The 26,652-nt window shown below is 41.7% G+C and overlaps 1 protein-coding gene across 2 annotated transcripts in view; it reads left to right on the plus strand.

Moving 5' to 3' along the window:
- The window catches only part of lingo1a (leucine rich repeat and Ig domain containing 1a), a 123,228-nt gene that overhangs the window by 82,433 nt on the left and 14,143 nt on the right, over nt 1-26,652 (plus strand). Inside the window, exon 1 of one of the 2 annotated variants that reach the window (XM_076732047.1) lies at nt 13,750-14,471. The exons of the other annotated variant lie outside the window; for it this stretch is intronic. The gene's annotated coding sequence lies outside the window, so the exon portion shown is untranslated. Of the gene's footprint in view, nt 1-13,749; nt 14,472-26,652 lie in introns of those variants that run through there. 2 annotated transcript variants of the gene reach the window in all.

Genomic DNA, 26,652 nt, shown 5'->3' on the forward strand with positions numbered 1-26,652 from the left:
GGAACCTTTCCTCTGTAGCTCAGAGATTTAAGTTGATGGCTTACCAAACAAAGAGAAAATAAATCGAGAATAAAAGACATTCCCATTTCAGCCAGAGGACAAGAAGTGGGCTGCAAAAGTTATGTTTCTCACAGATATTACCGGACAGGTCAAGGAGTTCAGTCTTCAGGTACAAAGTGCTACAGTTAATTTCTTCAAGCACACCTCTACTTTCCAGTACTTCAGACACTTGATGGAGCTGTCCACTCAGCACAGCATCAGCACTGCTGAAATATGCAAATACCTCAGCGGGCTCGAGTCTGAGTTCACAACACGCTTTTTGGGAATTTCAGAAGTATGGACTCATGTTCCCTTTTGTGATCAAACCTGATAGCTTTGATGGACATGAACTGGATTTATCTCTGATGGACTGGTTGGATCCACAGGACAGGGTAACGCCGCTGATTGAGCTGAAGAATTCAACGCTGTGGGTGACACGGTTTGAAGAGCTACGGAAACAGCTGGAATCCACAGCGGGACATGCTCACAGAACTTGCATCTTCACTTGCTGGATATCTCTATCAGAGAAGTTTAGCTGTCTCAGGATCATTTCATGGATTTGCAACAGTCTTCAGATCAACATGAAGAGCGTGCTCAGCCCCTCCTGTAGTCGTTTGACAACCAACCATTCTGAAGATGCGCAAGCTAAGAACAACTCCTCAGCAATAGAAAGCAGCAGGGATCACAATGACTGGCAGACATCTGTTTATTTGCAGCACACATGACTTTACATAATCGAGCTCATTGTCCCAGTCTGTTTTTTTTTTTTTTTCCATCTCAGATGATGTTTTCACAAGGATGGCAGCAGTCTTACATAGTTCATGTTCTTCTGTTTGTTGGAGTTAATTCTCTCTTTTTTACATTTGCTGCCATTGCAACACTTTGTAAATGAGGGATTGTCACTGTCAGCTCTGTGCTGAAATGGGAACCTTGCATGTAACCCCAGGGGTGTTAAAAATACAACTATTTTTTAAGTTTACTGCTGATGAACAGAAATGGTGGACGGTTGGTAGGATTAATGATTTCTGTAAATGTTTCATAAGGATGGCCGGCAGTCTTCTTGTATAGTGCTCTCATTTATTGTTACAGTTTCCTCATAAAAGGAGAATTTTTTTTTTTATGTTCTTTTTATGTTCATGTTGGATTATTTAATTGATTAGTTAAACTTGATGTTAACCTTAATGTTGATATGGCACACTGATTAACAAGTTTAAAACTGGCACTTTATATCAAAAAGGTTGCCGACCCCTTTCTGAGGATACTCATTCATATTATTGTCTAATGTAAACCTGGTATACATCAGCTACTCTTTCTCAAGCTCACACCAGTGTTGCAATTTACTCTCAAAATTAATTTGAATACATTAAAATAAAGGATTTGAGGGAAAAAAAGAGAGAGAATGCTACATCACTGGCCTGTAACACAGACATTACATCGGCGCATTATGGTTAATGGTGCTCGCCTTCAAAGATGGCATGACAGAGTGGGAACGTTCTTGGTCCAAGTCTCCACCTTGTTCAAATGAGGCATCAGATGCAAGCCATTAGCTTTGTGCAAGCTCGGATATTTTCACTGTGAAATGTGTGAGGGGTTAAAAAGTGAGCTGTCTGTCATTTGCTTAGCATGAAAATGTTCTGCTAAGAAAACAAATGATGTTTAAAAAGTAATGGATTTTTGATGCCCCGGTGGAGCTCTAATGTACAGCAGATGACAAACAATTTCAATGTGTTGAAGACAGTTTGTCATGTTGCAAAGAAATGTTCAAGAGAGGAGGGTGAAACTTTGAGTGAGCGGGATAGCAGCATGATAGGACTTTCCATTCCAGTTGTAATGCGGATAAAGTGATTATATTTATACAGCAAAACATGCATATATCTTTTGAGTATAGTGATGTAGTATGGATCAACTGATAAATGATGCATGAATAAACAACAGAACAAACAGCAAAGAATTACAGTGCAGACTCTGACAACGTCCCCCCGGGGATGGTTGGAAATATGTCTGAACAGGCAGCTATTTGCACATAGCTACTAAGGGATTTCAGGTATATTCTTTTCCTCACATTATTAATCAAAAGGTACACTGAAATAGGTTCTGGCTTCACCTTTCTTCCATTTTTTAATTTTTTTTTTTTTTTTTTGCCAAAGCTGTTTGTGCTCTGACTCAATTCAATGGACACAATAAACAGAGTGTTTGAGGAAGGTGTCACTATAATCAGCAATATTATACGATAATTATCTAATGCGTGTTGGAATTTGGTTTTTGCACGAACGAGCCCTTTTTTTTCTGTTTTTAAGTAATGCAGCTCATATACATTGGCTCATAATTTTTCCATGACTCATGCCTTTTGGTGGCAATATTAAAGCCATGAATAGCATTAAGTGCAGCCATTTGAAAATAAGCCAGAGGCACTGGGCTTCTCTATGCATTTTTATGCATGTGACATCAGCAAAATCCATGAGCACTGACCATCTTCATCTTTATGAGAGGCCTTTGTGGAGTATAAAGAAATTTAATCATATCGTGTTCCACCTGTAAGGCCAGTCTTAACATGTATCAGTCCAAAGACAGGTTTAACATGTCACACTTAGCACTGAATGAAAGGTCCCTAAAGCTTAAAAGGCTTTAATGATGATTGGTAACTTTCAATATTGCGCTTCAGTAAATTTCAGTTCATAGGATGCCCTTGCTTCATGATGCAACATTGCACCGTACAGAGGAAAATACACCTAAACCTAATGTCTGTTCATTTACAGGCAGTCAGACGCTGAAGAGAAAATGAGATTAGACCTTTAGCAGCATGCAATCACTCAGCGGATCGACATGGATTTGGCTGTCAACAATTTGCTAAAGCTATGGTGGCAGCTATAAACTGATTGAAATCTCTCTACCCTTCAGAATGGTGTGGTGTTGGCGAAGAGCGGGGGGTGACCCCAAAACCGCTTGAAATAGTGATTACTTTACCAGTGTACACTTCTCGCAATACCACTCCCTCGCTCTCCTTACTGTCTGAAAAACAAAAGGATGGGATTTGATTCAGGAACAGATTAGATTTGCGTGTGTGTGTGCGTGCATGCGTGTGCCCACATGTTTGTGGTGTGTGTGTTTGCCCGTGCACATGCTTTTATGTGTGTGCCTGTATTGCACAGAGATCAAGAGGTGGCAACATCTTTTACAAGGAGCTCTCGTGTCAGGAAGCCATTGTCTGCACGGCGAGATGACAGGCGAGTAGCCCTGGCGATGGATGGTGCCCTCCAGATGAAAAAAATAAATAAAAATGGAGGCATTGTTTCAGAGGCCATGAGCAGAATATCTGCAGGGGTCTGAGGCCAAAGTGCTGCTCGTAATAGCTTGTCTATAGGGAAACACATTTGTCACGTTTGTCTCGTTGGCAAAATGAAAACCCAAATGGCTCTTTTTACAAGCTACAACAGCATCTACTGTTGTTGACCATTAAATGTATTTTCATAGTTTCATATAACAAATAAAAAGTGGTGACATCACTACTTAGTACTTACATATGTTACATACATAGATGGGAATTTGACGGTGACTGTATGGATCATCCCCAAGGAATTCTCTTGCATTGAGAATCTATTTCCTTAAATATGAAATGGGTTTTTAAGCAGCGAGTATGAGTCCTGAATCCTGAGCTGAACATGGTTGAATTTTGAATTTACAACCCAAATCAACAGGAGACCCATTTTTTATTGCCGTTTTTGGAGGCATCCTGATGTCAAGCAACTCAGTAGTCATGTGGGTCACGTAGGACCAGATTTGTGTTGAATAGGAAAATGAAGTATTTGCCATTTTACATCTTTTCACCTTCAAAACTTGAACTAGAAATTACATTTTTTTAGAAAACAGCGGATAAGGAGAGCGTACGTCTTTAAATACGATCACAAAAACACGATGAATCTGTTAATCCATGAATCAAAAACACAGCATGCACATTTTAAAAGCAGAGAAATGAGTCAAGCCAATATTTTTCACCTGCAGACCCTGTCAAGAATGAACATGCTGAGTTATTCCCAGTACTTTGACAGGTAAATAATGCTTTCACAAGTCGTTATTCCAAATTATACTTCTCAAACTCTCAAGGTGATAGCACAATAATGCCATTCATCAACTCCCTTTAGCTTCCATCACTGTCTGCCATCCAGACTAATAGTTTGGATGATCTTTTTACTCTACAAGAGCTTAAACACCCTTAGGACTCAATGCCAACAGCAAAATTTCCTGATCTAGATGGCATCCCCCAGGAACTGTCAGCCATTGTTGATATAATTGGACCTATTTTGCCAGAGTTGCTAAATTACTCTGTCAAGGCTGACACCTCTTATAGGAGCTGAAAAGTTGCTTTGAGTCTTATTTCTGAAAAGTGGAAAGAATCCTTTTGAAATATCTGGTTTTCATCCTGTCTCATTGTTAAACGCTGATGTTGGGTTATTTGCAAAAGTCCCATCATCTTGTTTTGCATAATGTGTAATTTCCCATGAAAGACCAGTTTTATCAGGGTTGACCTTGGTAATACAGGATCAAATAAACCCAAATGCAAGCAGGTTTCTCTCTGAACAGAGAAAGGATTTTACTACAGTTGAATGGGAATATTTCTCAATGCTTTTAGTTCTGTTTTATTTATCATTTAATGCTAATGAGTAAATCACCATCCTAAATGCTCAATGTGGCAATACTAGATTAGTAATTCCCTTAAAACATTGTTAAATCTGTCAATGATCATCAAAGGGAAAACACCATACATCTTTATATGCAGATGACATTGTTCTTTATGTTGCAGAGTTTTAAAACATTGTCGCATGTTCTCTTTGGATTGATTTGGTTTGGTCCTTCTCAGAGTATGAAAACACTGCAACCCTGTACATGTACTTGCCTGTGATAAATTGATTTGTTCAGTCCAGTTATTACAGAGAAATCTTATCCTCCACTAATGGTTCAACAGGCATGTATAAAATTTATTGAAAACAGAAAAATTGCTATAAATGGGCTAGACATCTTTATGTAAAGGGAAAATATCCTGTTCTGGTCTATAGAGGTACTTAATCTGCCCTATCACGCATTAGTCTTCCATCCTTTTCTAACTCACCATGCTTTCTAGATGTAAAAGACTACCTTCTGACCTGTAGTGGCTCCAACATATTCAGTGTTCGATATTTACTGTAGAATCTTAAACTGTAATATTTGCCTTAAAATCTTAAGACTAACAAAAACACACTTTTGTTGGAGTGATACGTTGTTGTGATATGACTCCCCTCCTTTATTAAGTTCTAAAGTAAGTAAGATGAAAAAAATAATTAATTTCTGCTTCCTTGTGAAGTTGAAGGACAGCATTATTGTCCCCAAAAACAGAAATTTGTGTAGTAAAAAATGCATTAGAAATCGGTGATAACTCACAACAGAAGAAGGCAAATTGCTGAGGATTATGCAGTCTCATTTGGGCCTCAGTGATAGATTATGCCCCAGCATTCAAAGACATTGTGTTTTGTTCAAGGGTGGAAGTGACTTTGCCAAGACATTGTGAGATAAGAAGCTAACTGTTATTAGTTTAATGGGAATGATAGTCTGCCCAAAGCAGTGTGTGTAAGTGGCATGGGAGCATCATTTTTCTTTGCAGTCCTTCTTACACATCACTGAGGCTGAGTAGCAGGCAGAGAGCAGCAGCCTGCCAATTGTTTTGTGGGAAATCTAAACCACTGAAGACAAAGTGTTTCTCATGTGTCCATTGGCCGAACATGGTCCAATTTGGTGCAGTTGGTGTGAATGGGCCCCCTTCTTATCCATCTGAAATTGAGGGTACATTTTTGTAAATGCCACTTGATTGAGAGTCTTTTCAAGTATTTTTTCTTCATTGAACAATGAGTAGTCTACAACAAACAATCTGATATTAGCTTGTGGGTCAACTGCAACACGAGCCTAAGACTTAGTAACCAAGAAACTGCTTATCCTTCTTTTCTTGGGCTTTTCTAATCATGTGTGGGAACCATTGTGTAAAATAAATTGTACAATAACCTTGAGGAATTTCTTTTGCAATGATTATGGGTACTTCTGTGTAGTTAGCTGCTCATTTTGCATATTTCTTCATCTTTATAACCACCACAAAAATTGTCCTCTGGTGTACTGCCACTTTCTCAAAGAGATTTCCATGATCTTGATGACTGTCATTATCACATCAGTTCAACACCTTTGCAACATTATGGCTTTGAACTTCCTGTCATTAAACTAGCTTTTATCCAAGGATGTCATGCTGCAAAAGCAAAATGACCACCTCTAAACCCTGCAGTCCCTCAACAAGAGCCTTTACACTATGACAGGATGTTATTAGTGTGTATGGCTGTTGGATTTTAAATCTGTATATGCATTTGCAAGGATAAAACCAGATGTCAGTAATGCCAAATCCAATTCCTTGCACATTTGGTTGCTGCATGCAAGCCCATATTATAATGCTTATTCAGGATCTTGGCAATTCAAAGCCCATTGAGGGTAGTTTTCCCCTCCAACCTCGCCAAATACACTGCTTTCCATTTTCACTGCACCAGGCGTTTCACATAGCAGCACAATAATACAAGTCAGGGCAAATGAGTGACTGTGAGGGTGAGCGTGAGTGACAATGAGTGAGTCAATCTTTGTGTGTGTGTTTATATATGTGTGAGAATGAGTGTGAGAGAGACAACGTGTGGAGCTATTTGTAAGGAATTATGCAAATTCTCATCACTACAGCTACTGGACCTGTTGGTATAAGACCTGTGTGTGCATGTTACTATCCCGTACAATGCTACAAACAGAAATGCTATCTATCTATCAGTTTATCCATCCATCTTAGATCACAATACATAGATATACAAGACATTTTCACCATCAGTCCAAACACAACACACTATAATGATAAAGCAAAAACACATTTTTATGCATAAGTTATATATATTGACATTTTAATGCATCTGCATACCACTAAAATATTTATCGTATAAAAATAAGTATAAAATTAAAAGGACCTTTGTCTTCATGTTCGCTTCATAATACATGTTGAAAAAGCATGTTGCGCCAAATGTTGCTCTTTTATAGAAAATAAAATATGTATGTAAAATGCAGAGCTGCTCTTCAGAGCTGATGAATGAATCTCAGTGAATGAGAACATAAATGTTGCAAGCTGAAATACAAAGTTTCAAAAATTTGATAACTGAGGTTGCACACCTTCATTTTCATGTCACAAGAAGACAATTATGTCTCTACTTTTAAGTGTGAATAAAACGGTGCTTTAACAAAGCAACACTAGTGATGTTTCTCTGAGCAAGTGCACCTCTGCAAGCACGTTCCACTAATTAGCATTGTGTTTCCTGCCTGTCTTCACACTGATAATGTGGAGTGGATCTGACATACAAAAAAGACGGGAGAATGTGCCATACAGGAAACCATCACGTGTTTGCGCACCTGAGTTCATACAGTGCAAGTAGAGAAAGGCAGAAAGAGTCACACAAACCCACAAGGAAATACAAGAGTGGTTTAGAAATGTAATAAGTGCCTGTGCTACTAAAGTATATTCAATTTAAAGGTCAGGAGGACAGGCATGTTGCAAGATGGTGGAAAAAAGGGGCTTTCAGAAGCCACTGCTAAAAAGGCCACGGGGGGGTTAGAGCACAGAAAAATTCATTGGTCCTGCAGTGGCAACGCTTGGGATGCTTGTGCAAACTACCGCTGCATTTTTTAAATATAGGTGTTGATCTAACAGTTGAAAACCAGGTAAGAGCTTGAGCACTTGATGATGCTTGCAATTTTGACCCTATCAGGCTTTTAGGAATCATGTCAGCAGTGAGAAGACTTTCATATTTACAGACGGAATGCATGTTGATTTTCCAATAAATAACCAGAAATGTCATAAATCTACAACATAAATCCTGGATCGAGTGTTTGTGTCAGAGCCAGTTGCATGTTTGCAACTTTGACATCCATCCGGCAGGCATGAATATTTTTTAACCTTGCAGACCTTGGAAAACCATCATAATATCAGCATGACCTGGAAGGGCAAGTTTAGCATAACCCTCTCACACCTAGGAGCAGAGCGTCAGGGTCTTCCTCCTGTCTGAGTCGCTGCTGTAGAAGAAGGCTCTCCTTGTTGTTGGCTGGCCTGACTTTAGGCATTTCCCTCCTAATGGAGCACAGGTCATCCACAGCTCCTCTGCATCGCCCTCAGCCCTGAGCCGCCCTCTCCAGATCTGCCCAAGTGTGCTTTGCCTCTTTATCTATGGACATCCTCCAGTTGTTTCTGGGTCTCCCTCGTTTTCTCTTCCCTCGTGGGTTTCATGTTAAGGCCTGTCTGGTTGCATTGGTTTTGGGCTTCCGAAGGATCCAACCCCACTTCCTTTTTCTCATCTGGGTATCTTCTTTCTCTTGGTTTGTTTTCTCCCACTGAGCTTTCTTTCTGATGATGTTCGGCCAACGTATCTTCAAGATGGTTCTCAGGTACTTGTTGACAAAAGATTCTACGTTGTTGGTGGATGATTTGATGTTCTCCATGTTTCTGAACTGGTATTTGGAATTTTGCGTTTTGGCATATTCCCTTTGAGTTCAAAATGGGTCTTAATGTAGCAAAAGCTGTTTGAGCATCCATAATTCATACTTGAATGTCTGCATCTGCCCCTCCACTTTTGCCCACAACACTTCTGAGACAGGTGAAGGTATGTACGGCTTCTTCCAGTCGGGTGGGGTCATCGATGGTGTTGTTGATGCACATTGCCTTGTTGCTGAGTGGAAGAGATAAAGAACGGGGGCGGGGGAATAATTTGGCTCTGCTGTATTTGAGGCTCTGCCTGTGCTGCTGTAAAAACAGGACATGACATCTTTGTGGCTGTGGACTCTCATCTGTACATACTCACATTAAACAGCAAGGCAAATTTGGGATTTGTGATATTGGGCGATATAAATAAAATTGACTTGACCTGCCGAAAGAGTCTGTGTTAATGCTTTGAGTGTAATTTTGTCCTCAATTAACAGTTAAGAGGAAGATATTAACTTATTTCTAAATGCTATTAAAAGAGGTAAAATGTAAAACACAAACAGAATGTATTTTGCTTTTCAAGTTGTCATGTTTATTTTGTAAAAGGCAGGTCCACTTTCTATAGAGCAGATTTTGTGTGTTTGTTTTCTCCAGGAGGGTTTGGCTAACGTCCTCTCTTATCAAGAGCTAGCCAAATCCTGTGCTGAGAGAAAAACTGCACAAGGTTGCGGTTGGGCGGCTCTCACAGCTTGATGCAAACTGTTGTTTGGACCTAAAAAAAAAAAAGCCTTAACACAGACCTTGTACAGCTCCAACGATAAAGAAAAAAGAAATTGCTTCTCTCAGACAAAACTGAAAGAATGTTTAGCAAGAATTCCTCCTTCATCGACACTTTCACATCTGTCTTTGCTGCTGAAATGTGTCAGCTCACCTCAGCCCTTCATGATATCGATGCATCATAAACTGTTGTGCTATAAAGCGGCCCAGTGCAGCCATGTGTTGAAGCCACAGTGCCTGCTGCACTTTGAATACAATACTGCTTGTAATAGTTTCTCTTGACTATATTTCTCTGAGTCCTGTTTCCCTTTTTTGTTTTTTGTTAAATTTACTTGTAATTCATTGAAGTATAAATACAAATTCTATAAGTTTGTATGCATTTTCCACTATAACTGACCACAGGATCAATGTTTGTCTGCATAGTTTCATCATGTTGAGAATGTTATGCAGCAATCAGCCATCTAGCCACGTGGTACTGGGCGATAACATGGATGTAATTAGTGGGGCATTAAGCAATACAGGTGAATAAACAGAAGTTATTTTTTGTTTTGAGTGACTTCATTTATTTGTTTATGTCCAACTAATGAAGTCACGATCAAAACATCCATTCTGAGGAGAAGCTGCAGTGCAGGCGGAGGTCAAGCTCATCTCATAGTCTAAGCTTTGAAAGACAGCAAAGCAGGTTTTCATTTCCTGCAGGCGATGCGGATGCAGCACAAGCTGGCCAGGTTTAACAGGCTGGCTTTGTAATGTTTCTTTGCAGATGCATCACAGATAAAAAAAAAAAAAAAAGTCTTAAGAGTGTGTGATGAATGAAAGGATGTTTTTTATGCCTCGTCTTCTTTACTAGTTAGTTAGCTGGCTACAGACTGGAGAAAAAACATATTTCATTCACTGCGCCGCTCAAAGGCTCAGGGCAGCTTCTGGCAACGTTTCTTTTCTTGTTTCATACTCAGTGCATGAGTTGATGTCTTGAATCAATCAACACGCCTTCAATGACAACAACAGCTTTGGCCATTGCATTTGTTTTTATTGGCTCTATTGCACATACGCTTAAGTGACGACTGGATCATGTACTTAAAGATTCCTGAATTGTAACCAGAGTATATGCAATTTCCTCACTTGGAGGAAAAATAAGTGGTTACAAAAACATCCATATTTCTATACAAGAACTTTGCAGTAGTGTAATGTCAGTGATTAATATCAGCACAGACTGATGATCATTCAAAGGTGGAGCTTATCAATACAGTAAAACTGTGAGAATGACAGACTTGCAGGTTAGCATGCAAAACCACTTAACAGGGGAAATGATTTTATCATTAGCAAGCAAATGGCCGTTTTATCATCTCATCACAGAACCGTTTATCCTTTAGAGTCAAGAGTGTCCGTGTGACAGGCGCCCCTCACACTCAGTATAACACAAGATTAAGGACAAGCATGCGTGCTAGTGTTGAGAAACACAGCAGAACAAATTAATTATTGATGGGATGCTTTCAAAGCCCATGGCGTCACTGGGTATCCATTGTTACCTCTGTTGTTGTTTGCAGCTCTTAGCAGGGCAGAGAGGACGGAGTCGAGGCAGGCAGGGATAAAGACCATGAACTCTCTTCTCCCTCCCATGAAGTGCAACCTGCCAAAGCTAATTTTCTCTTCTTTAATCTCCTTCTTTCTGGGTTTTATTCATCTAGTAGCACTCAAGAAGCATTTGACCAGTGCTGCTAATTTGCAGTTAATGGTTGACTTATTTGTTTTACGTGTTAAGCGTTAAGGCCTAGTAATGAATGCCTCGCATATGCTCAGATGAAAAATGTTGCCAAGCATTATAATTTAAAACTTATTTAAATATTTTAGTCTTTAATGTCGTATCCATAGGGAAATATAATGTCAACTGACTTTCAGACTAAAGTAGCTGTCAAGATATTTCTGCAGCAGAGTTTTTTCTGGTCTGGTGTACTGATCTGGAAAAGAAGAAGCGTATGCCCCAACCCCCCCCCCCCCCCCCCCCCCCGAAGGAATGGTTTCACAGCCAGGCATTGGGAAACAGCTCTAAAATACAGAGAAAATACCCTGTACTCATAGCAAGGGTGCCTTGGCCATGCGTGAACTGATGCTGATGACATTCACATGTAGCTGTGATGCCTGAATGGCTTAAGTTGCTCTGAGGGTCTGTGCAGAGAAGCTTGAGGATGCAAGAAGGACAGATACACATTTTAACACTGCCAGACAAATACTTTAGTGGTATTTTCTCTGTTGTGGGCTGTGAGTGAAAACTTGACTGAAATATACATAGGTTGGTCACTTGAAAAGTAATTTGGTTAGTCTTACAAGTTACACGTGGATGTGAGGTTGTTCAAAAAAGATCAAAACAAACAAAGACACTTTTTAAATTTAATCTAAAAAGGGGTAACGACAGATGCTATACGTCAGTTATTAATACATGAACTAATCCCAGGAGACCCAAAGCACTTAAGTCTCTTTCAGGTGTCAGCAGTGATGAACGCACAGCAACCGGATGTCTGCATAATGAAAGCAGCTGATTTGAAGTTGGCACACATGAAATATTTACACTCCTTGTTTTTAGAGTCCTCTGCACACTCCAATTATCTTGATTAAAATAACATGGCAAGTGCTTAAGGACCAAAATTTTGAATAAGCACTGTAGAAACATCTATAAATCAAAAGGGTGACGTGCCTCTAATAGCTGACGTGGATGATGAAATGGAATTTATTTTGGAATAAAAATACTGATTTGAACTTATATGAGGTTTAAGATACTGAAAATAAACCACAATGTGACATCCCAAAGATGAACAAGGTGTCAAAAGTTATGATTAGCTTTAACAACCTCTTTTTATTCTTTCTGTCTGTAACAAATAACTTTCCCTGGCGTACGATCAGTTAAGTTTTATCTTATCTTAATCGTGGCAAACCTGGAACTATAGTGTAAAGTTTAGTATTACCGGCAACTTACAATCCTGATTCCCAAAACGTTGCCCCACTGTGAAAATGTAAATAAAAGCTTGATGCAATCACTTGCAAACAAACTGTGTTTACTGTCAGAGGTTTAACAAAGTGTACTGAGCCCGTGCAGTAATCTCCTTTATCCAATCATGTGTTCACAAAGTGATGAACCTCTCTCCATCCTCGCTCGTGAACGACTGAGCCGTTCCAGGATGCCCCTTTCATATCCAATCATGATACTATCACCTGTTACCAATCAACCTGTTTACCTGTGGAATGTTCCAAACAGGTGTTTTTGGAGCATTCCATACTTTTCCCAGTCTTCCTCAGGGAATGACGGAAAGCTTTCAGCCAAAGACACCTGTTGCTACAGCTCTTTGTTACGTTGTGTTGTCTCCATTGCAGGGCACAGCAAGCCATGCATGCTTGTCCTGACAGTGTTTGGAACCAGCTCTCTGTGGCTAACATGGCTCTGGTGGGGCTGCATACCAAATATGTGGAATGATTTTTTTAATGCTAAGATCGTAGTATTCGTCCGACATGTGTGGTCACTGAGCTAAGATCAGCAGATGACTTCTGCTTAGCACTTTGTCTTGCTGTCCTCTTCTCTTCCTGCCTCAACAAATGAACCAACAATTCTTTCATGAATAGAGGATTTGTTCTCCTCCCACAAACCTTAGCTTATCAATACAGAGCATGGCCAGTGATTACTAAGGAGTCCCATCACTCAACTACAAAAATTGACTTAAAATGCAGTTTAAAACTGACTCAATTCATCATCACATCGATCCCAGAATGTTCAAGAAGATCCAGGGATGCTGAATCCCCCTCATTATCATACATTCAAGAAAACAGTCTGATCTTCTCCCACTTTGGCATCACATTAATAAGAGAAATGAGAACAGTGGATTGGACATGATAAGACTCCGCTTCTATGAAATATTTACTCTTCCTGCTTTTAAAACCCACTGATATCTCTCACTGATTGTGCCTGAGACCCCCCTGAAATCACAGGAGACAAAGGATCAGATATGTATTAGACAACATACTCCAGGGCCCGCCTCCTGCAAAGGGCCGTGTGCTGTGAATGTGTGCGTCTGTGTGTCTGCAGTAGCTGAAGCCCACAGTGCCATCAGGCTCTCAAAAGAGGAACTGCTACTTTCCCATTCACCCCCCCCCCCCTCCACCTCCACCTCTCCCCACCATCCCTCCCTCCCTCCCTCCCTCTCACTCTCTGAGACTGGACTGGAGACAGAGACTTAAATCTGATTTTATTTCTTTATTTGCCAGCAGCTTGTCGGTGAAATATTTGCATGTGGCAGCGGTAATGTGGGCTATTTTCTTCCCATTTACCCTCAGAAGACATCCTCCGCTTTGAAACGCGTCCTCTGCGCGCGTGTCCGTGCGCCGGCGTGCGCGTAAACGTATGTGTGTGAGTGTGCGCGCGCTAACGGGGGAGAGGCTGAAATCTGGACAGACAAATCCGGACAGATAAGGCTGGTTAACAAAACGCGCAGAGTCTAAATAAATAAACCAGCAAATGAACGGGCTGCATGCGCGCAGTGACCAAACAGGCGCAGGCAAACACAGCGCACCCACCCACACAAACAACACACACACAGCTGTGCCACACACTCACACTTGAGCAGGACACCGAGCAAAGTGCGTTCCGCCGATCATCTCTGTCCCTCCCTCCAGCAAGCGGATTGCCTGCGCCGCTGACGACAGCCAGTCACACAGAGCTGTGAGTGTGAGGCTGAGGAGAGACTGCATCAGCCGGAGAGAAGTGTGCGCTCGCATCGGGAGCGGTGCTGCGTGGGAGTTGTTCTCTCTCCGTATCTTTCTACCTGCCATTTGCATTCCTTCTTTCTTCTCATCCTCGGACGAGTTCGGGCGCACAGGGAGTCCCATTACCGAGGGAGGATCGCGCCGTGTTGCCTGTTTTAACTCCAGCTGGCATCTTGACCGCCGTGGTGCAGCCGTTGTGGAGAAAGTCATTGGAAATCTGTACGAAACGGCTGGCTGTTGTCTTTTCTCCCCTCCTTTTTTTTTCTCTTTTTTTGAAAGCTGCCTTTCAAGGCGATGGACTTGAGATAGTGCGTCTCAATTTGAGTGTTGGTGGCTGGGAGTTGCCGTCGGGGGAGAAATGCGAAAGGATGCTCGGAAGCAGTGAAGGCTACATCAGGTGAGTGTCCGATCGAGAGCGCAGGAAATGGGGGTTATTCTGAACGTGTTTTTTGGGCTCATTGTCGATGCAGTTTCGTGTGGGCTGAGGCCAAGGTTTTAGAGAGGTGCCTATCCACAGTGTGCAGCTCAGCCCGGGTCTCTCTGGGCTACTTTGAAGAAAACATCCCTCGCATATGTGAATTCCGGCGTGCCAGTGGCGACATCGGTCCACACCAGAAGCTTTCCTCAAACTCTTCGGATGTCATTCGGCTAAAATAAGCCCGCAAGTCAGCGATGATTGGGGCACAGTCGCCTGACAGGACAGAAAAGCAAACGGGGACTTGAGTGTGGTTAGGCGCGTCCTCTGCAGGTAAAAACGCATCTAATACACTCAGATGCGAAATTGATTTATGGATGTGTTATCCGCGCGCATTTCAACAGTGTAATCTCTTTTTTTCTGGTCATTTCTCTGTGTGCTTGTCTGGGAGGACGAAAGCTTATGCTATTAATCAAATGTAATTGTCCCGCAAATGTGTGTGTGCGTGTGTGTGTGTGTGTGTGTGTAAGAGAGAATAGGGATTGGGGACTGCGCGCGCGCGCGCGCGCGCGTGTGTGTGTGTGTGTGTGTGTGTGTGTGTGTGTGTGTGTGTGTGTGTGTGAAAGAGAGAGATTGGGGGTTGCAAAATGTTATCTTAATCTAGCCTTTATTTGGCCATCTATAGGCTCTGCTGAGATAACATTTCTTATTGTGGAGGCAGTCGTGATCCTCCCCATATGCCATTTTATTCATCTGCAAAGATGGCTATCTGTTCAACGGACACCTTACAGAGGCAAAGCAGGGCTTCTGCTGCAACCGAGTCGTGCATTTTATCGATCCTCAGAAACCACTTTTTGTTTTCAATAAAACAGCAGTCGTGGGATCTATATATAGCGTGCACTGCGACTACACCGGACACAGGATGAAACTTGTGTGTGAGTGTGTGTGTGGTGCCACACGCCGTCTGTTGTTTGTGATTCAAGGCAGCACTTGCAGAGAATGGGCTATATGACAGTGGCCCCAGATTTTTTTCCCCCTTCCTTTATTGTCCAGCACGGCCTGTTATAATGACACACCAAAACAGTTGCGGCAGAGTATCAGAAGACTGTGTGATGCTGTGCCTGCGGACATTCATAAAGTGCTGTAGCTCTATTGGTTATAAATAGCCGGAGGGAGCGGACTGCCAGATAGAACAGGAGCAGCCTCCCGTAGCTCGAGCAGCAGCAGCAGCAGGAGCAGAGCCTCTCAGGCGTTATCAGGGCTCACAATCCAAGATGATAGATAGCTGATACACTTTGAGATATCACACAGATGCACGGCTCAGGGTGTGGCACGGGGGGGGGGGGCTTCACAGGTGCGTTATAGCCTCTCCGGAGTTCTTTGTTTCCACAAGGTGCTATGTGCTCTACTTACGAAAGAATACCTTTTGTAGTTTCCCTCTGCAGGGTCTCTGTGGCACTCGGTAGTGACTTCAGACTGACCTTATCACATCAGATGCTTCTCCTTAATCCCTTACGCTGTCACTATATTCCTATAGGTTTGTTTCACCTCGCTTGCAGGCTTAAGAGCCTGTTTTTTTGTCAGCTTTTACTCTTGATCTTTTTGATGACTGGGATGCTGCTGACTCAATCATGGCTGCCTTGCAACAGCTAAGAGGCAGCTGAAGTGTGTGATCCGCTTTGTCCAGACGCCCTGGCTGCCTTCATTAAACAAATGTGCGGCCGCTGACCTTGGCTATCTACCAGTTGTCAATAGGATTCACCTCTCCGCCCTGCAATAGGCTGTATAGGATTCATGAAACAAAGACCGCCCTCCCTCTTATCCTCCAACGTTATGCTGCTGTTGACATACTATATTGAATTACAACACTTTGATCAATGTTTGCAATAAGCTAAACCTCTACATAGTGGCCAATATAATACAGAGTATCAGATGTCAGATGCTCCTGATAACAGCATTACATTTCTGTGAAGTATGGTTACATCTCGGCATGTTTCTAATCTAATCACATGTAGAAAGAAGGTAACAGCAAACCAATGAGACCAGAATGAGAGCGAGTGCAGCATTTTAATCACTGCTGAAAGAAATCCGTGCCACCATAGATTTGTCAGCAGACCGGAGCAGAGGAGCACTCGAGACAGAGTGGGTGGTGACGGCGTGGACCATGATGTTAGTGTGTGATGACTGATCGCAGGCTTGCCTTCTCACAACACACTAAATGACCAATAGTGTTAGTGAGCGGGCCAGTGCAGGGTTATGACGCGTTCGCGTGTTTCTTAGAGACACTCATCCTGGGTGTAAAGCCGACACCTACTGCATTGACAAGGTGTTTATTAGCTCCCAGTTGTGAGGCCGTGATGCCTACATAATGCTACGATGACACAGTGCTGAGAGTTTTCACCCGGGATGGCAATTATGTTGTTTTTATAAGACCCTGCTGCCATTCCACTTGATGCCACTGCCTTGATACATCGATGCCCGAGGCTGGATGGCATGTTTATGAAAGGCCCGCGGTTGGATCATAGTCGCTGTTTGATGGGAGGGGGAGGGAGCTTCTTGTTCACAAGTCACTGTTGTCCTTGGTGGATGTCTTGTGAACTAGATATGCAGGAAGAGCAGTTGCAAAGGCTGTCTAAAAAGTCAGCAGTATGATCCCTTTGGTTTTTCACCTGTTGTGAAATTGTCCCAGAGAGTGTGGCACAAGCACAAACCACATCTTAACAAATATTTATTTCACTTTACCCTTTCACCAGAACGCCCGAGCTTACTTACGAAACACCATGCGATCAAGTCTCATAATGTAGCAGCTGGTTGTCATGCATAGGACACGTCTCTGGTCAGATGGACTCTGTTGTGCTCAACTGTGTCCAGAAAAATGTGGTTTTGTCCTTCTCAACAGTTTCCAACAGTGTTTTTCTCTTTTACTGTTCTCACAGTGGCTTAATGGTTTGTAGGGCCCTTGGTGACCAAAAATCAAAAAGCTAATTTTCTCACCTCCAAACACATAATTCTGCTTCAGCAAAACTCTGTTGAATTAATCTTTAATTTTTCCTGGGTACCTGCAGTAAATGCTGCATTGTATAAACATGCATTTGGGCATGAAACCCATGAATTGATCTCCACTTTACCTTCATCAGAGTGATAGTAGCCTTCACAGTGTCGTGTCTAATTTGATAAACTGTGCATTGCCCTTAATCTTGTGCTGTTGGATGCATTAATATAATTATTGTATACACTAATCCAGAATTTACACAAAAGTGGTAACCTTGTACTTATCATATCAATAATAACGGGTGCAAAGCTGCAAATAGATGGCTCCCTATGTCCAAAACCATGTGATTTAATCAAATGCTACAGAAAACATCCAAATCCGACTGCGACTCTGCTTTTATTTTAAGTGGCTGTGTGACAGATCTCATTTTAATCAAAAGCAGCGAAGCAAAGAAACAAAAAACAAGAATATCTGAAAGGACCCATCATGATTATGACTACATTAGTATTTGAATTAATGCTTTAAGTGAAATGTCATTGCACAGTCGAGCCTTGTTAGAGGCATGTCAGAGGCATGTCTAAATGCCATGCATTCACATTAGCCTGTAGGGTCCATTCACCTTTAAAGGATTCATGTTAGAAAAGCTTATACAAGTGCAGCTAATTCTGATCTGCTCCACAGTGTTGTGAAAAATGTCTCCAAAAGGTGCCTTGAGAGAGCGACTTCACCTTTTATGCTTGTGTGAAAAATCAAGCTGTCCACAAAGAAAAGCTGGATTACCGCATGTTTTCAAAAAGCCAGCAGAGATGGATTCTTGGCTATAGCATGCATATGGTACTGCACCTCCACAAACCATGACCCTGTTCATTTTACATGTAAATACAGTACCCATATGGATTTTATTCTGATAATGCATGACCATTTCAGCATTTCCATGATCCCTTGATTTGCCCATTAGGATTTAAATTGTATTCTAAACAATTTACATTAGAATGCAAACCTCTAATCATTACCAGGGTCAAAATAACATCCTGCCATAAACCACCCGGAGTGCCGTGGAGAATGCATCATTAAAAAAGTTATTGATGGTGCACGAGCTTTGGGTCAAGGGTTGTGGAGGTGCGATTGTGCTTGCTAAGGCTCCTCACAATCCCTCTGGAGAGGACATTTGTATTCACTGCATAGGGACTAATCAGTGCCTATACTGGCGCCCCTGTTGCTAGGCAGGCTTAAACTTAGGCAACCATCTTTTAGATAATTGTGTGAATGACACGTATGTCTCTCTAATAAGCTGCTGGTGGGCAGTGAATTACATTGGCTGAGGCAGTTGATGGCCTCAGTCTGGCAGCTCGGGATGGGAGGCTCGAGCCAAAAAGCCGTAATATAAGTTGATGCACTGAGTTGCAAAAAGCACTCTTTAATTTCAGTTGTTGGCCTCTGACAGCTATATATGTATGGCATATGCAGCAATGTCATTGATTTAGGGGGTATGCAGTAATATTGGTTACATTCCAAGTGTATAAGCTGAACACAAAAACTACATGAAAGCACCAAATCAGATGTTTTCTGGTGCGAGTTCCATATCTGTTGTTATTTACAATGCCTTCCCTTCCTTTCCATCTGCACACAATGAGTATTATTGTCTCATCCGATATTCGCACATGCATTTATAACTAGAGTCTGAATGAACTGTTTTGCAGTGGTGATGATTTGTATTGTGCGGCAAAATTACAATATGTTGCATCTGTTCTCCTGAAAGCATCTATTCAAACAGTGCTATTCAGTAGCGACTGTAAACCCAATAGCGGGACAATAGCAGCTCCACTTATACAGCCACACTTGAATGGAGCATATGATATTTTCCATAAGTGGGAACAAGATGTGTGTTTGTGCCCCACCTCGCTGAAGAAGTAGCTGTTAAAACACCCTGTTGAGCTCCAGAGTTCACTGAGTTCGGTGTTTAGGTACAGCACTAGCACTCTCGACTCTCTCTCCTTTGTCGAGGAGGCTGACCGAGGAACTAATTCGAGGTGAAGTCGTCACTTAGACCAGATCTGCTGCAGGTCTGCAAGCGAAAGATGCAGCGGTGTTAAACATGAATAACTGAATTTTTGATTTCTTTTGGGTAGCGCTCAGTATCCTTGAAAATAAATTACCGGTACTGATACCTTGACTTCGATATCGATTCCTTAACAATGTTTTTCTCAATAACAAGTCCTCAACCTATGGGCAGTATTGGATTATGTCAAATAGATAAATAACTGTGAAAAGGAACATTAAAAACAAATAGTAGAGGGCAGCAATATGCCGTCTAATTGTAGCATCTAATCAGCCTAATCCAACTTGATGTTTCTGGAATCGGGAAACAGATGCAGAGTGATTTTTTTGAGCTAGCCCACCTGTTGGTCTGTAATGAATACCATGGTATCCATCCCCAAGGTGACAAGGAGTCGCCAGTGGATGATGTTGTGAATAGACTCAATGACGAGCAGATACAGGTTAGCTGCACTCGATAGCTAACAAGCAGGTAGCGCTTACTGAGTTATCTGTGCAGACAAGCAACTGGCAGTAAGAAAAAAACTAACAAAAAAAAAAACAGTGTTCCCTGTTTTAGGGCATAAGTAGCGTTCTTCCTGCATGCCTCAAAAACATGTAACATAGACAACCAATCACCGGCATTGTTAGATCTTGGCTTGGCTTACTGAGGCTGATGAGATTTACTCCTCAGGTATGAAAACTTGGTACCAAATGACAAGCCATTGTTTGATATGCGATAATATTGACGCAGTTCGAGCCATAAAAGTGTCAGCTCTCCTTCTGGGTCGTATTCCTGAGATCTGCTCTGCCTTTAGCTAGCCAATATGCAGAGCAGCAATTCCTTGCCCTTTTACATTGAGCTAATTCGTCCTGAATAAGGTCTGAATGTGTCTCAGAACTTGTTTTGTTGCTGTTGCTATTTCATGGCACTCCAAGTGCCATTAACAGCCAGTCATCCCATTAGAATTCATTAAGAACATGGACACACCTGTTCAAATGCTGCCACGGTATAGAAAGGCTACCCTCTGTGATCTCTGGATTAAAGTGTTCTCTAATAATTCAGATATTTTAATGCGCTTCAAGGCCATTATCCCATTCGTCAGATACGTTTAGTTGCTTTTTGTCCATTGACAGTCTGTTCCCATTCATCATGTCATTCAAGACAACAGGGGCCTTGCTTTGAGGCATAAAGGGGCAGAGGCTTTTAGTTTCCTAAAAGCTCACTTTCTCCATCTCTTTGGTGCTCTCTGTGTTTTACTTCCCTAAAAGCTCCGTCTGTCTGTCTGGCTTTCTCCCTCTCTCACTCTGGCCTCTATCACCCACTCTCTGTCAGCGCAGACAGAGAGAGAGAAAGGAATGACAGAACATTGTAACAAAGGACTGCGAATACTGTCGATGGAGGAGAGTGAAAGTGAAGGGAGGAAACAAGAGGTCAGGTTTCAGGTTATCGACCAGACTGGGCAGCATGAGGAGATGTTAGTTTGCTAGACATGAAGAAGCAGCAACAATCCCAGCAACACTTGGACGTGAAAAAGAGAGAAATTCTGGAACTTATGCTGTGTCGTTGAAGGTTATTTATATTATTATAATCAGGGTGATCTACGTGTGCCATATTCTATTTATATAAGTCTATATCTTGGAAATAAAGTACCCAATTATGCCAACTGGGATATGCCTATTTTCTGCTATATTCTGGCATGTGAACACAATATCCAGTCTGTTTTTGAATGTGACAAACAATGCAAGAGCTCCTGCCATATGGTCACGTGGATTCCTGTTCAGTCGAAAACATGTTCAAACACTGAGAAATCCGGCGTGAATCATGGCTGCAACCAATAATTATTTTAATTGCTGATTTTTTTTTTCCCTGAGCACCATCATTTGTTCTATAACATTTTCAAAAATAATGACAAATCCCCATCACAAGTTTTCACAGCCAAAGTAATGTGTCAAATTGCTTATTTAGTCTGACCAGCAGCCAAAAACCCAAAGTGCTCAATTTATAATGTTATGAAAACAAGCAAGAAAAGCAAAGGAAGCAACTGTTGAGACTTGTGAATCCATGTCCTGTAAATATCTACATTTCTTACTCATAGATGGCTGAAAGAGTGATCATTGATAAAAACTGGTCTCGTTTAACATGATTGCACTTGAACATATTCTTTTTAATTGAAGGAGGTTTGTGGATCAAAATGTCTCCAGTGGTTTATTTTTCAATTGTTATTGTTATTATTATTATTATCATGATTATTAAGAATGCAGCTCCTGAGAATATTTCTTTAGTTAACGTCCTGTTTGGCAGGCCGGATGTCATGTTGAAATGTTTAGCATGTCCATAATCGGCAGTCTTTTCCCCATTTTATTTCAACATACTTTACTGGGAGCTGAGAGGTATAATATCCTGGTTCTAAAAGATGCAACATCAATTTTTATAAGTATTTTGGGGCCATTTTGCCTTTATTACATAGAGGACAGAGAGGTGAGAGGATCTTTGTGCAGAGAGAGGAGGGATGACATGTAACAAGGGTTCCCGGCCAGACTCAGACCTGGGCCAATGGGATTACATGACCAGCCTCTTAAACCCTTAGCCCACTAAGACACTTAAATAATACCAACTTGACGCACTGAAGCGCTGTGGTTGTGACTTTGCAGATTTCATTTGGAGTATGTGGTTAGTTTGGAGCAACTTGGCAGGAGAGAGTAAATCGTAGCCTCCACTCCAAGCTGAACTTCACAGTATGGGTGGAGTTGATTAGGCAGAGAGGCAAGATGGAGATGCTCACTGAGTCGATGTGTTCCAGCTTTCATTCAGGAGAAGAGACTGCAGCGAGCTTCATCCAAGAAAAGGAGAAGCTGAATTACTGATAGAAGGCTTTGAGATTTATGTATGCCACACCTAAATGCACACCGTGGTCTGCTTGGATTATTCTGGCCATCCTGTCTAAAAGCAAAGCGTAGCTCTGACTTCACAAGCTGGACGTTGAAGTTGATCGATTGCTTATGTATTACCTCTGGAAAGACATAATTTAACTTCAGCTGCTGCCGGTTGCATTCTCTAAATCTGAGGGGGATGAGTGAGGGCAGTTTTACTGCTGTGGTGGTGGTGGCGTGTGGGTGGATGGGGAGGGTTAGACTGATGAAAGAGCCAGGGAGCGATCAAAGGCGAGAAAATGAAATGGCATTTGACCTTGCTGGACGCTGGCGAGTGACGTGCTGCCACAGAAGTGCAAAGTAGTTTGGGAACCTGTGGGAATCGGGAGGGGAAAGAGATCAGGTCTGCCGAGCGTTGATGTGAGGCGAGAGGATGGTCCAGGCAATTTAACCCTTCCATCTTATTACTGATTCAGCAAGGGACCATGAGGTGGCCAAAAGTTCAGAAAAAAACAAAATGACTCAATTTCATCTGGAAAAAAAAAAGGTGCCATGTAGTGAACTATGGTATAACTCCCACAATGCATTAAAATCTTGCATATGATGTGAAGTAACAGGCTCTGTAGATTGGTATTATGCTCTGAAAAGAAACTCCAGGAGAAACCTCCCTCCATGACATGATCTACCCACACCCTGGTCCCAAACCCTTGGTAGATATGCAAATGTCAAATCAATAATTCAGGTCTTTCACATTTTCTTGTGCTTGCTCCTGCCATGTTGGCAAGGAGTAAAAGAGCAACAAGGAAAATGCGTAGTGTCTTTTCCATTTAGCGTGACTGGTCCGTCAGCCTCAGATGCCAGGCTTTGGGAAAGATAACAGCCCAGGCATTTACATCATGTGCATGGTGCCATCCCTGATGGACGTCATAAATAGTATTTGTAGTGGCTAACGTAAAACTTAAAGCAACTACAGCTTAGACCAATAATTATTATCGTTAATTATTGATTAATCTAGGAATTTTTGATTCATTGTTTAATTATTTAGTGCATATAAGGTCAGAAAAGTTTAAAGCAGGAAAAAAAGCAGCAAATCGTCACACTGGAGAAGCTGCATCCAGAGAATGTTTGGCATTTGGCTTCATAAATAAATGCCCAAAGCAATTATTCAGTGATCACAATTGTTGTTGATTAGTTTCCTGTTGAAGGACTAATTGGTGAATTGACTAATAAAGTACAACAGTTTGTTCCCCTGAAGCACAAACTTTCTGTTTTGTTTCATGTGGGCGCTCTCAGGTCAATCCACCATTCCTGTCACTTCAACCCTCGGCCGACTCTTTGAGCAGGAATGTCTTTAATCATCCAGACTACTCAATTTTTCTTTTGACTGAGAGAAATCTGGAACGATCTTCCAGCACAGTTAGCAGTGTTTCAGCGGGGTTGGCTTACATCTCCTCTGTAAATGTCATACAAGTTACATCACAACGCGGCTAACATGACAAGACTACAAAGATGAAATCCTAAAGTATGTGTCCACAAGCATATCATCTGCCTGTCAGCATGCTTCAACAAAGGCACTGCTCTTTGTGGGGAACCAAAGACAGTCATTCTCATTAATTAAGGCGCAAGTGTCAGAACGGAGCCCACTTCCCAGCTCTGCAGGTTGAGGTTGGATGGGCTTTGATATAAGTTGCAACCAGAAACTAATGAGCTTTTTCTAACAGATATTAATCCACACATGAACGTACCATTTTACATCTGCTTTGGCTGAATTACTGAAAGGAATCAAGTTCTCATGCATTTTTCTGTAACTTCTTCTAAGAGGTGCACAAGTGTTCGCAAGGGATTTGCAGTGTCTTTGCCAACCCTAAAGCCATCTGGTATTACTATACAGGGTCACCTTGTCATTTATCCATGTGTAGCATGTGAAATACCTAGATTGTCTTTCTTTAAAAGGAGATTCTGCTCCCTCTAGTACCCCAAGGATTAGCAGAGCTAGTGAGATGTGATTCTCTTCTTTTCACTATCTTTATGACCTCCTCTCATACTACAGGGAGCCAAAGATAGGGAACGGGAGGATGCAAGGACAGCTTAGACAAGTAATTTTGCCTTTAATTGCTCCAACCTCCCATGAGTGCTATTGCTTAAGTACTCCAAAAACTGTTGTTGTTTTCTTCCACATAATCTTCGATTATATGAAGGTCAGCATTTTTGTCTAAGCTTCTTATGAGAGAATTCGGAGCAGGTGGATTGCTTGGAGAGATGAGACAGTGCACCCCTGCTGGAGTTGAGACCGTGAGTGAACTGCCCCTTTTTTTTTTTTTTTCCATAGTTCGCCAACCGTCTCCCAAGCCCATCTTGACCATCTTATATACAGCAGTCTTTGTTTTTTTGTTCTGCTTAGTCCTCGTTTCCCAGTCTATATCAATAGCGTTATTATGTGGGGTTTTATCGGGCTAATTAAGACTTCATCTTTCTGGGCGATCTCTCAGAGGACATGGATTAAGCTCCCCTATCTCAGCACTGGAGCCACGGTGAGGTCGACAAAGGCCTACTCCGCTCTATAGACTGTGGAAGGGGGAGAAAAAAAGCATTGACATGAGGTTGTTTTGGTGAAATGATATTCAGAAAAGGAGAAAAATATAAATATTTGAGGGTGAAAGCGGGAATGGAAGGATTTATTGATTGGCTGTGTTGTGGAAAACCTTATAGTGCAGTACACACAGTTTGGGCAAACATCTATCCTGCACCCTGAAAGTGTCCTGGATTGTCTTTATTTGTGATTGATTCATGCTTTCTGTGTAAGCATCACTAAAGCATATGTATGAGCTACAGTGTGTAACAAATCCCACTGTAGCCTTAACACTGTAAATCACTCTCACTGCCTGTGCGTGTCAATTGTCCAGCCTTTTTTATCAGCCCTTTGAATCGATAACCGAGCCGACCGTAGCCTGTGGACAAATTATTTACAATCAGTTTGCATGCCTCAACAGGCACCATTTGGTTGCATATACAATCAGGTGATTCATTTTAGGGATCCTGAGTCACTGCTTGCCAGTGCTAGAAGAGCGCTGTATGAATTTCAGAAGCCTTGTTTTTCTGGGTCCACTCTCATTATATTCTAGTGCTGAAAGTCACCAGATGAAAGTCTGGGTCAACACTCATTAAAGCAAGAGCCAGTGCACCCTCGCCATATAAACGGAGGGTGAGCGGGGAGACCTCGGTGATACACTGCAGACCTGTCACTAATTGTTTGGAAGGTTATATCTGCTTTTTGACTTTTCTCACATTGCATTGGTGGAGGAGAGGGAAAAAAAACAAAACATAATTTGTTTTGTTATGGTGCAGAAACACAATCTGCCTCAGAGCTTTGGCTGGCTCATGTGCAGTTCTTATAATGCACCTCTGGTTTTTGATAAAGCACTTATGAGACAGTGTTTTTGTCTGAGCCCACGTCATCGGAGGAGATAAATCCTAAATGGGTAAACTGAAGTGACTTTGCTCAGGCAGTTTATACGTCTGAGAGCCACAAATCAAGAACTATGCAGGGAGAAGCCTTTTTTTATTTGAATGTATTGTTTAAAGATGAATTTGTGTCTCACTGAAGGTGTGGTTCCACTGCCACCCGTTTTTATTCCATGAAATACTGTCCTCCAGATTCACCTTCACGGATGTCCTACAAAAACAAGTATTTGAAAGAACTATGCCATTTTAAAGATGAAAAATGACCCAAGGTTGAGGATGGGAAGATGTTTTCTTGCGTATATTCTTCTTTGACTTGTGGTGAAGATGTGATAGTGGCGAGTTGTCAAATGGTACATGCAGAGGTGGGAGGAAGGCCTTGGAGAACACATGGCGTGGTAATTGCTTTAATCTATTCAATGCCACTGAATTCTCGTTTGAATAGAAATGGCCTTTGCAGTTCAGGACAGCATTATTAGACGTCTTCGCAAGTGATGTCGAACATTCACTCCCTTAATCATGAAGGGAAATGAAAAAGAAACCTTCACATTGCCAGCGCCATTAGAAAGATTACTGGCTGTTTTAAAATAATAAGATAATGAATTTTAAACAAAGAAAAACGCTATGGGTGCACAAGATACTACAGGCAGAATGATATTGGATTTTTGAGGCTCATAACAATTGTGATAATTTAACAGTTTAAAAAACTCAATTGCAATACTCCAACATTTGCTTTTTCTTATTACATAAACACAAAATATATTTTGTCTTGTATATCTTGTCAGTGCTCTCTGGTGGACAAAC

The sequence above is a fragment of the Chaetodon auriga genome, chromosome 6 (assembly GCF_051107435.1).
Source record: "Chaetodon auriga isolate fChaAug3 chromosome 6, fChaAug3.hap1, whole genome shotgun sequence".
NCBI lineage: Eukaryota > Metazoa > Chordata > Actinopteri > Chaetodontiformes > Chaetodontidae > Chaetodon > Chaetodon auriga.